The sequence below is a fragment of the Nomascus leucogenys genome, chromosome 20 (assembly GCF_006542625.1).
Source record: "Nomascus leucogenys isolate Asia chromosome 20, Asia_NLE_v1, whole genome shotgun sequence".
NCBI classification, from domain to species: Eukaryota; Metazoa; Chordata; class Mammalia; order Primates; family Hylobatidae; genus Nomascus; species Nomascus leucogenys.
Window position 1 is genome coordinate 43,948,207 of NC_044400.1, and position 15,452 is coordinate 43,963,658.

Here is a 15,452-nt window from a genome sequence, read left to right on the forward strand (position 1 = left end):
TACATTCTCTTGTGGCCCTGCCTCAAGGAAACTCTGTAGGAAGTGAGTTAAATGACATGATGTCTGCAATATGCTTTAATAAACACCAGCAAGAAAGAAAGAGAGGAGAGAAAGGGAGAAAGAAAGGGAAAGAAAAGAGGGAGGGTAGGAGGAAAAAGAAAAGGTAGGTGAGCAATAGAGATGAGAAGATGGGCTAGGCAGAACTGAAACACAACTGGCAACATGTTGGTAACTGTAGCTGGCTGAAGGGAACTTATAAAATCAAAATGCAACTCTTTTTTTCTTTTCTTTTCTTTTTTTTTTTGAGATGGAGTCTCACTCTGACGTCAAGGCTGGAGTGCAACGGCATGATCTCGGCTCACTGCAACCTCTACTTCCTGGGTTCAAGCAATTCTCCTGCCTCAGCCTCCCAAGTAACTGGGACTAGAGGGGCCAACCACCATGCCTGGCTAATTTTTGTATTTTTAGTAGAGACGGGGTTTCACCATGTTGGCCAGGCTGGTCTCGAACTCCTGACCTTAGGTGATCCGCCCGCCTCAGCCTCCCAAAGTGCTGGGATTACAGGCGTGAGCCACTGCACCCGGCCAATGCCTAATATTCTTAGGACATATTTGCTGACCATATTTTTAAACTTTGTTCTGGCCAGACCTGGTGGCTCATGCCTATAATCCCAGCACTTTGGGAGGGCGAGGAGGGAGGATCCCTTGAGCTCGGGAGTTCAAGACCAGCCTGAGCAACATAGTGAGACCCTACCTCTACTAATAAAAATATAATTAGCTGAGCATGGCGGCACATGTCTGTAGGCCCAGCTACTCGGGCAGCTGAGGTGGGAGGATTACTTGAACCCAAGAGGTGGAAGCTGCAGTGTGCAGCGGTGGCACCACTGTGCTCCAGCTTGGGTGAACAGTGAGGCCCTGTCTCAAAAAAAAATAAAAAAGAAAAAAATTGTTCTGTCGACTTATCTTTTTTATATTCTTTGGAGCTCAGTGAATGATTTGAGAAAACCAAAAGCAGGGGAGTGAAGGGCCACATGGATCGGAAAGGTTTGGGAACTAAAATATACTGAGGAAAAAGGAGGAAGGCTGAAGGAATGCAGAAAACAAAAACAAAAACAAAAAAGGACAATTCAGTGGGCTATGGAAGAGTCTACTCCAGCTCATTTGCATTGGCCTCAGAAACAAAATGAAAAACAAGAGTTCCTCAACCTTCCCTCAAGTTTGCTTGTGGAGTGACTTGTTATCACTTTCCTTCAATTCAGAAAAAAACACTTTAATTTAATTTTCCTTTAATTACCTTGCCCATGACTTCATGGAATTCTCTTCCTTGGATCGCTTGCTGTAAATCTCTTACTCCAGGCCCCTCTCAATCTGAGTTACTCGAAAGGTGTTTTCTCTGAAATTTGCTGTGGCGCGTGTTTACCCTAGAGAATAGCAAGGTGCCTAGAAGGATACTCTCAGACCCGGGCAACCCAGCCCCAGGCCAGGCCCCTCTTCCTGCCCTGTGTTTCAGGCAGCCTCAGTCTCTTCATTTACCAAAAGAGGGGATTAAGCTAGGGCCCTTAGAGCAGTGTTTCTCCAAAGGCCATGAAATACCTGGGAATCTTGTTAAAATGCAGATCTGGCCGGGCACGGTGGCTCACGTCTGTAATCCCAGCACTTTGGGAGGCCGAGGCGAACGGATCGCCTGAGGTCAAGAGTTTGAGACCAGCCTGGCCAACATGGTGAAACCTCGTCTCTACTAAAAATACAAAAATTGACGGGGCGTGGAGGCATACGCCTGTAACCCCAGCTACTCAGGAGGCTGAGGCAGGAGAATTGCTTGAACCCGGGAGGCAGAGGTTGCAGTGAGCCGAGATCGCGCCACTGCACTCCAGCCTGGGTGACAGAGCAAGAGTCCATCTGAAAAAAAAAAAAAGCAGACCTGACTCACAAAGTCTGCAGTGGGACCTGTGATTCTGCATTTCTAATGAGTTTCCAGGTGATGCCAAGTGGCTGCATTGAGGATCACACTCTGAGGCCCTCTGGCCTTCCTCTGCCCTGTCTGCAGCCACAGGGGAAAGAGTGAATAGAGCCAGAGGTCGGTGCCCACCCAAAGCCCGTTCCCTCCCTTTTTGTACCACTCTCTGGGTCCTGGATCCCAGCACTCCCTACTCAAAGAGGCCAAAAGTTGCTTCTAGGCTGCACAGAAGCCTCTTCCTGATTTTAAGAGGTTCTGGCGGGAGGTGTTTCAAAATTTGTACACATAGGCTGGGATGCCCAGACACATACATGGGAGGCCCCTTGCAGTGCAAGATGAAGTCAGGTATGGGAAGAAAGAGGAAATCAGAGGAACAGACTCAGGCTGGTGGCTTTCATGACTTTTCCTGCCCTGGCTTGAAAATGTGAGAACAGGTCTGTTGTCCAGCATGTCATAGAGACTCTGTAAGTGGTCATACAGGGTATAAGGGATTGATTGAATAAATAACAAAAGGAAAGTTAGCAATTCCATAGTATTAAACCACACACATTACAATTTTGTGTTAGGGCATCTGTCTTCCCCATTAGTCTGACCTCCTTTTACTTTATTGGATCCTAGGACCTAGCACATAGTGGGTGCTTAGTGAATGGTGAATAAATAACTGGCTAAAACAATGAGTGGCTACTCGAGAACTTGTTGCAACTGAGTGACATCCGTTTCACGACTATACAGAACTGCAGCAGAGGAGAGCAGGATGAATTCCCAGGCAGGGGGTATTACAGAGTCATCTCCTGGTGATTTAGTCATACCTGTAGTGCATGAAGAACTGTCCAGTGTGTCAGCACTGCCAGAATAGGGCAGTCACCAGCCCATCCCCCATGGAGAGAGTGGTGACACTTGTCCTAGAGAATAGAGGTATGATGCAAAGAAAATCGGCCAGGACAGGAGAGTGTGCCTCTTACTAATCATATGACCTTGAGGAAGGTCATTTCTGGATACTGCACTTCAGCTTTTGTATCTCTAAAATGAGGGATGTGGGAAGGAATAATCCTTACCTTGAAAGATTATTGTAAGGATTCAAAATAAAACATGTAGCAAGGATGCAAAATAAAACATGGAGTGTGGCACAGAGTTAGCACTTCATAACCGGTAGGTATTATTATTACCCACCACCAGCTGATTTGAATCTGTAATCAAATAATCATGGCAAGTTTCCTGCTAACCAGAGTAGGCCTGTTCCCCGGTTAATTTGAATAGATTATTTACAATTACCCTTCATTCATTCCCTTATTCATTAAATACGCCCATTCATAACAACTGGCAATTGAATGTTGATTATTCATTTTTACAGTTGTTCTCCTGAGACATGCCCAAAGCTAGGAGAAGAGGAGGATAAGAGTGGGTGTCAGATGATCACAGCATAAGGACAGGCCTTACTGGACAGACCTTATTTCAGCTGGATTTCTACAAGGTGTAGCCCCAAGCACAGGTGGGCATTTAATAAGTATCCGATTAGTCTGTGATTCCATATTATGTCAGTAGAGATGTAATTTATTAACATGGGCTCCTGGCATCCTTCCAGTGCATGTATAATAGAATGACATTTTTCATGCAGAAATATAAATTAAATTAATTGGCATCCGTATTTAATTGAAATTTCCTTGACAGTAGATGGATTCTCCCCTAACACCACCCCTTTCTCAGCAAGGGGCATTTCCTGCTGAGTGCTTGCAGACTGAAGAGAGGCCAGCCCCCATTCCTGGGGCTCCCTGAGGAGCTGGCTTTCAGCAGGGTTTAGAGCAGCACGAAAAGTGAACTGACCCTGGAAAAAATGGTAAGTTGCTGCTCAAGGGCCATGTGTGCTTTTGGTGGGGGAAATATTTTATGGAGGAGAAAGAAAACACAGAGGGTTCTTGTCTTGTTTCTGTCTTCTTACTTCCCTTTTCACCTTTACCAGCCATAGCAGAATGTTTTGAGAATTTTTAAGTCACCTTTAAAGTTTGTAAATCATGTGGAAATGATTTACATTTTTGCAGCGTTCTTTTTTGAAAGCTCTTATGTAATTGTTTGCCAAACGTATCTTTTATTTTAATTCTTCTCCTTCTCAGGTAGTCTGGGTTTGGTTAGCTCTGTTGGTAACTTAAAGGGCCAGTAAGGCAAAGGTCTTGATTTCCTTTTCTGTGGGTCAACGACGTTTCCTCTGTATCTGGAGTACAGAATGCACACTTGACCCTGGCTTGCAAACACCTGTTGGGAGTTATTCAAGGACATCAGCCAGAAAAGTTGGATGTAATAGATACAATCAGATTATGCAGTGTGGCAAGTGAAGTCAACGTGATATCCTCCCACAGCAAATGGGTCAATAGTGCTGTCTTCATAAATGACGATTCAAAACGCTTAACAACTGGCATGCCCTTCATCCTATCATCAGAATTGTAGTTTGAGGATTCTTTCTGCTTCATATTTCCACCTTCTGATTTTGTTCAACCACTCATTCTGTAATCACCCTCATTTTGTACTTCTTTAATGTACTTTTTGTCATCAAAGACAAAAAGAAAACTTGTTCTTTGCATCTTTCTTGGTTTCTCTACTTGAATCGGAATTGAAGTAGCGACCAAAGTTGTAGCTGTCTGCAATGTTATTCCAGTTAAGCCTGTCAAAGACTGAGATTCAGTCACTCTTCTTTTTTTTTTTTTTTTTTTTTTTTTTGAGACAGAGCTTTGCTCTGTCACCCAGGCTGGAGTGCCAAGGCGCAATCTCAGCTCACCACAACCTCTGCCTCCCGGGTTCAAGCGATTCTCCTGCCTCAGCCTCCCGAGTAGCTGGGATTACAGGCATGCGCCACCACGCCCGGCTAATTTTTGTATTTTTAGTAGAGATAGGGTTTCTCCATGTTGGTCAGGCTCGTCTCGAACTCCCGACCTCAGGTGATCCACCCGCCTTAGCCTCCCAAAGTGCTGGGATTACAGGCGTGAGCCACTGTGCCTAGCCGAGATTCAGTAAGTCTTTAGTGTATATGCTACACCCCTCCCCTTGTCCTAAAAAGGGTCTCACTCCATCACCTAGGCTGGAGTGCAGTGGTGCCATCTTGGTTCATTGCAACCTCTACCTCCTGGGCTCAAGCAATCCTCCCACTTAAGCCTACCAAGTAGCTGGCACTACAGGCACACAACACCAAGCCCAGCTAATTTTTTGCATTTTTGGTGGCGACAGGTTTTTACCACATTTCCCAGACTGGTCTCAAACTCCCGAGCTCAAATAATCTACCTGCCTTGGCCTTCCAAAGTGCTGAGATTACAGGTGTGAGCCACCGTGCCTGGCCTACTGTCTGGTTCTAAATTTAGGTTACTCTACTGATAAGAGAATGATTTATATCCCCCATACAGGACCCCTATCTTTCTAATCTGTCTTGCTTGATTTTTCTCCTGGTCTGAGCAGAATTCCTCTCCCTTATTCTAATAAGACTACCCCACTTTCTCTCATTCTGTGTTGGCTTGGGGGGACTGTCAATCAGTGCTTCACTCCTGGCCAAGGGTTAGGCCTGAGATCTTGCTGAAGCAATCAGAATTCCTTATCTCTCTGGGCCCATCTGTCCACAAGATGTGTTATGTGGACCGTGGGGTTGGGTGGGGCTTCTCCTCCTTCTACATTGTGAACTGTGTGCTTGGGGGAGTCAAAGGCACACTTCCTGCCTTGTAGACTAGGCCTAAGTGAGAATAAGACCAACTCAGAGGCAAGAGAAGCAAAAGAGAGAGACCTAAAATGTTGGACCCAGTTGCACTTGCAGGTAGCACTGTGCTGCTCATCCCTATGACATGAGACAATACGCTGACTTTCAGCTTAATTCAGTCTGGATTGGGGTTTGGGGGGCTTTTTTTTTCCTTGTTTGTTTGTTGAGACAGGGTCACCCAAACTAGAGTGCAATGTTGTGATCGTGGCTCACTGCAGCTTCTACCTCCCAGGCTCAAGTGATCCTCCCATCTCAGCCTCTGAAGCAGTTGAAACCACAGGCACATGCCACCACACCTAGCTAATTTTTAAATTTTTTGTAGAGACGCGATCTCACTATGTTGCCCAGGCCGCTCTCAAACTCCTGGGCTCAAGCGATCCTCCCACCTTGGCTTCGCAAAGTGTGGAATTACAGGAGTGAGCCACTGCGACTCGCCTTGAATTGGGTTTTGATCACATATAACTGAAGGCATCTTGACTGCTATGATAAATATTATGGAGAGAGCTTTAATAAATGGCTGCTGCCTGTAGTTGTTGGGACAGTGAAGCTATGAAAACAGAAGGATGTGAAAGCACAGCATCTGGAACTGTATCATGTATAATGAGATGTTCCATTCACCTCATTAGGCCTTTGGGGCAGTGTGTTTCAGGCTGTAGGTCACAACACATCAGATGGGTCATGAAATCAATTTAATGGGACATAAATGGCATTTTTTCAAACCTAGAGAAGACTAGAAAATAGAGAGTACATCACACAAATTAGAGGTAGAGTTGATTTCATGATGTTTTATTTCAGGCATATGTGTATGAACATATGTCCTTGGTAGTGATATAAAATATGTTTTTTACTGAGGGACATGATCAAAACATTTGAAAGTCACTGCTTAGAACAAAACTGCATGACAAATTTGAATAGAGTAGAAGCATCAAAAATTTAGCATATTACTATTTATAAGTTCTTTAAAAAAAATTTTTTTTTCTACTACTGATATTTTGTCCCTTCTTGCTAGGCATTTGAGTATACGAGAGATGGTTGGGACGCATGCTTAGAATTAAAGTAGTTAATTAAAAGTGTATCAGGCCGGGCACGGTGGCTTATGCCTATAATCCCAACACTTTGGGAGGCCAAGGCGGGTGGATCACAAGGTCAAGAGATTGAGACCATCCTGGCCAAAATAACCTGTCTCTACTAAAAATACAAAAATCAGCCGGGGGAGGTGGTGCATGCCTGTAGTCCCAGCTACTCGGGAGACTGAGGCAGGAGAATCGCTTTAACTCGTGAGGGGGAGGTTACAATGAGCCGAGATCGCGCCAGGGCACTCCAGCCTGGCGATAGAGCGAGACTCTGTCTCAAAAAAAAAAAAAACAGGGTATCAGATTCTTCTACTTTAAGAGAGCTTCTCTGGATTATTTATTCAGTTAGTTTGAGGCTCATCTCTTTATGAGGGCTGTTTTGCCCCCTGGTATTCACCCCTGAGTGTAAGGGATAGGGGAGAGAAGTAGCTTACCTCGCCTGGGAGGGCAAGGGAGTCTGACTGCCCTCGCTGTTCTCCAGATCTCACTGTTGCCTGTGCAGGGGCGCTAGTCTGACCCGGCTTCTGGGAGGAGTCCACTGGAGAAGTCTGTGGCTGGCAAACACTTGGTTTATTTCTAGGCCTGGAAAGGGCCCATGACCCTTCCTTCCCAGCCTGCCCCCACTCTGGCTTTCACAGGTGCTGGGGATATCGCTATCCTCCCTGCACCCCTGTCTAGCTTGTAATGAGCAGTTGACCCCTGGTCATTGACCACAGGGTAAATCACCCTCACCATGTGATATGATTTGGCTGTGTTCCCACCCAAATCTCATCTTGAATTGTAACTCCCACAATTCGCACATGTTGTAGGAGGGACCCAGGGGGAGGTAATTGAATCACGGGGGTGGGTCATTCTCATGATAGTGAATAAGTCTCGCAAGATCTGATGGTTTTATATAGGGGAGTTCCCCTGAACAAGCTCTTTTCTCTTGTCTGCTGCCAAGTGAGACATGCCTTTCCCCTTCTGCCATGATTGTGAGCCTCCCCAGCCATGTGGAACTGTGAGTCCATTAAACCTATTTTTCTTCCCATTCTCAGGCATGTCTTTATCAGCAGCATGAAAATGTACTACTACACCATGGCGAAGCCACCAGCCAGCACATCAGCTATCTTCCATGCTTCCCCATGCAGCTTGAGGAACCCTTCAAATCCCTCCACAATCCACACAAACCTAGACAGGTTCCAAAGTGCTAGTTGAATCTCTTTAACTGCTTGGCCACCTCTCACTGCCATTTTAACTGGTTTCCCCACTTGGCAGCAAGCAGGGCCACACATCATGGCTGACTCCCCCAAGAGCCGAAATAGAGAAAGAGGCAAACCTCACTCTGCTTTTGACCTTACCATGAAGTTACTGCTACCCTCCCGTCTCACATGGACTTGGAAAGAAGTAACCAGAATACACTTGTCTCAGCAATTGCTTCTTAACTTTGTACCCCTTCTTTTACCACACACTCCACTGGGGCCAACAGGGACAGGCTTTCCCTTTTCTTCCCATGGATCAGGAACTTCCCTGACATCATTTACTGAGTTCTTATGGTTTTTTTTTTTTTTTTTTTGGACATGGAGTCTCCGTAGCTCAGGCTGGAGTGCAGTGGCACGATCTCAGCTCACTGCAACCTCTGCTTCCCTGGTTCAAGTGATTCTTCTGCCTCAGCCTCCCAAGTAGCTGGGACTACAGATGCATGCCACCACACCTGGCTAATTTTGTATTTTTAGTAGAGACAGGTTTTCACCATGTTGGCCAAGCTGGTCTCAAACTCCTGACCTCAAGTGATCTGCCCACCTCAACCTCCCAAAGTGCTGGGATTACAGGCATGCTACCTATCACTTTTAATAAACCAAAGTCACACAGGCACAGGTCTTAATACATAAAGGAGAGTTTAAGGAATTGAGAAAATGTTCAACAGTCTCAAGACCATTGTCTCCCCGTGAACTTTCAAAAGAAATTCCAAATTGGTAGCCAAAACGTGAGCATTGACCTTTTCTTCCTCTTTCCTGTTTTAACAAATTCTAAACATCTGGAGGCAAGTGGATGCCCTTGATTGAATAGGGGGAAGGTTATGAAAATTGTATTGTTAAAATTTTTGACTTAATTTAATAAATATTATCCTTTCACAAGAATAATTTATGTTAATAATTATCATCATATGTGATGGTCAGATTGAAATACACTTAGGTATTGTAAATACTTAGTGCCTGTATACATAAACACACACATGCACAAATATACTTGGTATTTCAACCATGAGATGTGAAGATATTTGTTCACCATTATTTATAAGAGTGGATGAGCCTGTATAATAAGCATGGAAATAGCCCTACTTCTCAGTCCAAAAAAGGAATTTCTAAGCAGAAAACAAAGAAAATTTATTCTTCTAGACCAGTAGTCAGCAAACTTTCTGTAAAAAGCCAAAGAGTAAATATTTTAGGCCTTGCCAGCCATATGGTCTCTGTCACAATCACTCAACTCTGAGGTTATGGTATGAAAGCAGCCATGGAGGATACATAAGTGAATGGACATGGCTGTGTTCCAATAAAACTTTATTTATGGATACTGAAACTTGAATTTCATGTAATTTTCACTTATCACCATTTTTTTTTTTTGACAGAGTCTCACTTTGTCACCCAGGCTAGCGTGCAGTGGCCCAAGCTCAGCTCATTGCAAGCTCGGCTCACTGCAACCTCTGCCTCCCGGGCCCAAGCAATTATCCTGCCTCAGCCTCCCAGGTAGCTGGGACTACAGGTGCTCCCCACCATGCCCAGCTGATTTTTTGTATTTTTAGTAGATACGGAGTTTCACCATGTTGGCCAGGCTGGTCTCGAACTCCTGACGTCGATTTATCCACTCCCTTCAGCCTGCCAAAGTGCTGGGATTACAGGCATGCGCCACTGCGCCCGGCCACAAAACATTATTCTTATTTTAAGTTTTTTTCAACCATTTAAAAATGTAAAAATCATTCATAACTTGTGGGCAATGTGAAACAGGTAGCAGGCTGGGTTTGGCCCAGAAGCCACAGTTTTCAAACTCATGTCCTAGATCCCTTTTAAAAGTTTAGGTATTTTCATTTATCTGTCCTTCTTACTCATTATGATGCAAGTTAATGTAGCAATGACAGCAACCAAGGCCAGTTCTAACACACTGATTCCGCTGCCACACCCAGCTTGCTAGCACTTCTTAGAGGAGAAATGGTATCATGCATCTAAGCTAAACAATGAATATGTGACCTGGGCATTTTGAGTGAGATCCTTCCAGATTTGCAAAATACATTCAACTGACCAGAAGAAATTGGTGAAGACAAGGACCATGGTTCTTTATGCCCCCTCCCCAGTCCCCTGAGTTCTTTTTCTGGTTGAACACTGTATGAACACAGAGACCAGATTACAGACTCTGGATAAATGGCAAGAGGAGAAGTTGGTGTGTGATGGACCTGCTCTAGCCGCCATCTTTGTGGACCTGGGTAGTATTGCTGCCAAAACAACACCCTGTGACAAGTCATTGGAATTAATGCCTTGTGCTTCTGGCAAATCCATAAGAAGAAAAGTGAACCCATGAGTGACATGGAGGGAATAATTCAAATACCAAGATCAAGGTCTGATTCCTTAGCATCCAGGCCAAAAAAGGATACATCATGAGTCATCCAGAAAAACTTGCATTATAATCCATATATGATCTGTCTAATAATTTAAAAAAATCGATTGGGTGCAGCAGCTTACGCCTGTAATCCCAGCACTTTGGGCGGCTGAGGCAGGAGGATTGCTTGAGCCCAGGAGTTCAAGACCAGCCTAGGCAATATAGTAAGACCCTGTCTCTACAAAAATAAACATAAAAAATAAAAATTTAAAAAATCAGCTGGGTGTGGTGGTGTGTGCCTGCAGTCCCAGCTACTTGTGAGGCTGAGGGAGTAAGGATCCCTTGAGCCCAGGAGGTTGAAGCTGCAGTGAGCTGTGATTCTGTCACTGTACTCCAGCCTAGGTGATAGAGCAAGACCCTGTCTCAAAAAAGAAAAGAAAGAAAGACAGAGAGAGAGAGAGAGGGAGGGAGGGAAAGAAGGAAGGAAGGAAGGAAGGAAGGGAGGCAGGGAGGGAGGGAGGGAGGAAGGGAGGGAGGGGAGAAAAGAGGCTGGGAAAGACCCTGTCTCAAAAAAGAGAAAGAAAAAGAAAGAGAGAAAGAGAAAGAAAGAGAAAAGAAAGAAAGAGAGAGAAAGAAAGAAAGAAGAAAGAAAGAAAGAAAGAAAGAAAGAAAGAAAGAAAGAAAGAAAGAAAGAAGAGAAAAAGAAAGAAAAAGAAAAGAGAAGACAAGAGAAAAGAAAAGAAAAAAGGAGGGAGGGAAAAGAAAATAGGCTGGACACAGTGGCTCATGCCTGTAATCCCAGCACTTTGGGAGTCCAAGGCAGGCGGATCAGAAAGTCAGGAGTTTGAGACCAGCCTGGCCAACATGGTGAACCCCCCATCTCTACTAAAGATACAAAAAAGTAGCTGGGTGTGGTGGTGTGTGCCTGTAATCCCAGCTACTCAGGAGGCTGAGGCAAGAGAATCGCCTGAACCTGGGAGGCAGAGGTTGCAGTGAACTGAAATCGTGCCATTGCACTCCAGCCTGGCGACAGGGCAAGACTGCATCTCAAAAAAGAAAAGAAAAGAAAGAAATGTATGACACAGTTAGAAAATATTCCAATCCAAATAAAGTATTCATTGTTTTGCTATTTCAGATCAGCTATCTGGAGCCTTCAGACATCCACAACAACTCATTCTCACCAGGTCTTGGGTAGCCCTGGTTTACTGTAAAATTGCCTTCCGTGGGATTTGTCACAGTTGCTCAGGATGTTGAACTTGCAAGAATCATTTATGGCAGTCTACATGAGGTTAGATACAACTAATTTTTATATAACACTAATTTTATTACCCAAAGAAAATTCTAACTAAATAAACCAATGTGTGCAACATAATTTCTCACCAGAATTACACTGGCCATCAGTCTCCTGGCCATAATTCATTTTCACATTACATAATTTAACTGAATGAAAATATTTTAACATTTTGATGGTATGGCTAGACCTCAGAGGTTTCATTATAAGAAATAAAAATAACTTATTCATACAAGAAACACTCTTTTCAGAAGAACTTCATATAAAATGGCGATAATTAGTGAACACGTGTTTTTGATTCATTAATGGTAACCTCGTGATCACTTTTTAAATTTGAATCCAGCCGAGTTGTTTCTACGGTTTTTAAAAAAAATTATTTCCCTCCAAATAGAGGTCACAAAATGGCAGTTAATTTTGTATTACACTCTTTGGTGTGGAAGTTTTCTTTTTTATTTTTATTAATTATTTGAGACAGAGTTTCCCTCTGTTGCCCAAGCTGGAGTGCAGTGGCACAATGTCTGCTTGCTGCAACCTCTGCCTCCTGGGTTCAAGTGATTATCCTGCCTCAGCCTCCTGAGCAGCTGGGGTTACAGGCGCCCGCCACCTCATCCAGTTAATTTTTTTTTTTTAATAGAGAGGAGGTTTCACCATTTGGCTAGGCTGGTCTTGAGACTTCAAGTGATTCCCCCACCTCGGCCTCCCAAAGTGCTGGGATTACAGGTGCGAGCCACTCCGCCAGTCTTCTAAACCATTTTTAAGTTCCTACTTTGTGTTAGATATATGGTAGGTGTTTGCTATGTGTTACCTTTTTAATTATCACCATCGACTCTATGAGAAGACTTAGAATATAAGTAACTAGCCCAAGGTCATAAAGCCAAATCTACTGATTCTGTGTTCTTGTTCTCATGACTCCAGAGTCCACATCTGTCGCCTTTGTTGTCTATTCACTCTGAGACTACTGCACAATGAGAACAATGGGAAATATCTAATCAATAGATTGTTTTATTTATGTGATACAAAAATTCAAGTTGATAGATTTTTCTCAAAAAATAATCTTTTTTGTTTTTACTCAATTGACCATTCTTATTAAATCTAACTAAGTTTTAGATTTAATATATTGATTACCTTCTACTTTGGGGAGCCCAGGAGCCCACAGTTTTTAACTTACTTGACAGATTTGCAGTAAGCAAAAGAATTATGCATCTCAAACAGCCCCTTCACACTGAACATTACACACACCTTACCCTGGCTGACAGTCTAAAATGTGTGAGTGTTGGAGAGAGTGTTATTCTACAGTTTCATTTTTTTAATTAAAAAGCTCAGACTTCCAGGATCACAATTTAATTAAGCTTTCATCCTTGGATAGTTCTTCCCGCAATTAGAATTCTTTTCAGTAATAAATTGGTTATAGAGTATATTAAAATTGGCTTTGGGGATTTCTTCTTTCATTCCCATTTGTGTAATATTCAGCTTTCACAAATGTTGTGAGTTGAAAAATAATTGGTCTTCAAAGCAGAGTCATTACTTAGAAGGAAGAATAAACAGACTTTTAAACAAAGGGATCTGATAACTTACAGCTAATGAGAAGTCATTTTGCCCTGGAAAAGGGCAGAGACCATTCTGGAAAGGCTATGAGGTTGGTAATGCTGGGTCAAGCAATCTGCCCACTTCAACCTCCCAAAGTGCTAAGATTACAGATGTGAGCCACTGTGCCTGGCCAGGAAGATGGATTTTAAAACATTTTTTAGAATATAGTACAGAGAGATAAAGAGATGATAATATGAACAAAAGTTTAAGATACATTAAAGATAGAATGAGAGATGTTACATATACCTATTTTGAGTTCCAGAAAGAAAAACCAGAAATAATGAAAGAGAGGCAATATTTAAAGATACAAAGGGTGAGAATTTTCCAGAAAGATAATGGAAGATATAAGTTCACATGTACAAAAAAACTAAAACACATGCTAAGCAAAATAAACAAAAATCGGCCATGCACGGTGGCTCACGCCTGTAATCCCAGCACTTTGGGAGGCCAAGGCAGGTGGATCACTTGAGGTCAGGAGTTCAAGACCAGCCTGACCAACATGGTGAAATCCCGTCTCTACTAAAAATACAAAAATTAGCTGGGTTTGGTGGCGGGTGCCTGTAATCCAAGCTACCCGGGATGCCGAGGCTGGAGAATCGCTTGAACTCAGGAGGCAGAGGTTGTGGTGAGCCGAGATCATGCCACTGCACTCCAGCCTGGGTAACAGAGCGAGACTCCATCTGAAAAAAAAGAATCAATACTAACACATATAGTAATGGTGCTGCAGAACACAAAAGAAAAAGAGGGGTTAAAAGCAAGCAGAGAGAAAAAACAGATAACCTACAAAGAAAGGACAGTTAGACTTACAGCCAACTTCTCAACAGCAATAATAGAAGCCAAAAGACAGCAAAGTAAAATCTCAAAGATGTCTAGAGAAAATGACGGTCAATCTAAAGTTATATAGCCAGCAAAACTATACTTCAAGAATAAGGAAGAATCAAGACATCCTAAGGAAAAGAAAATTGGGTGATTGAAATCAAAATGTCCTAAATTAATCTTATTGTTCAGGAGATGGGCTAAGACATGAACTTTGCCACTACTTATTCATGCTTGTTAAATATGAGTAATAATATTTCAAATACACTATCTAAAAAATAGAAATTGTGTCTGTACTTTCAATCCAGTAGGTGGGGAAGAAATGAAATAGAAAACTGTAATAAAACAAAATTCAATCAATTTTTAAAAGAAAAGCAGAAAAAATAATGAGAAAAACAAGTTCAAGGCCAGGCACAGTGGCTCAGGCCTGTAATCCCAGCATTTTGGGAAGGCTGAGGCAGGCAGATTGCTCGAGGCCGGGAGTTCAAGACCAGCCTTGGCAACATGGCAAAACCACATCTCTACAAAAAAATACAAAAATTAGCCAGGCACAATGTCACGCACCCGTGGTCCCAGCTACTCTGGGAGGCTGAGGTGAATCAGTTGATCCCTGAAAGTGGAGGTTGCAGTTAGCTAAGATCACACCACTGCATATATATGTCAGTAATCACAATAAATGTAAATTGATTAAACAAACCGAAGATTTTCTGACCAGAAGAAAAACAGAAAAAAATATATATATAGGCTCCTTTATAAGAGACACACTTAAAACACGAGGACTCAGAAATATTGAATGTAAAAGGAAAAAAAAAGGTGAGACAAATGTTAATTTTAAAAAGCTGATAAGCTGATATAGTTATATTGATAGCAGAAAAGTAAACTCAGAGACAAAAGGCATTATTCAGGATTGAAAGGATCACTACATTATAAGAAATTCACCCAAGATAAAGAATAATTTTAAACTTGTATGCACTGAATAATGAAACCTTCACATATAGAGAGAAAAATCAATAGAATCACAGAGAAATATTGCAAAATAGCAAACATACTGAGATATTTCAATGCATCTATCTCAATTATTCATAAGTTAAGAACACAATAAATCTTTGTGAAGATTTGTGAAGTAAAAATTTGAAAAATACAAGAGTGATCCAATTGATTTATTAGACAGTTATAGAACCCTGCCTCTAACAGCTAAAGAATACAGTCTTCAAGATGCCTATTTTACAACACGGTGACTATAGTTAATAACAATGTATTGTACATGTGAAAATTGCTAAGAAAATAGATTTTAAGTATTTTCACTGCAAAAAAAGGTATGTGAGGTAATGCATATGTAAATTAGCTTGATTAGCCATTCTACAATGTCTATATATCTCAAAATACATTGTATACCATAAATATCCACAATTTGTATTTGTCAATTAAA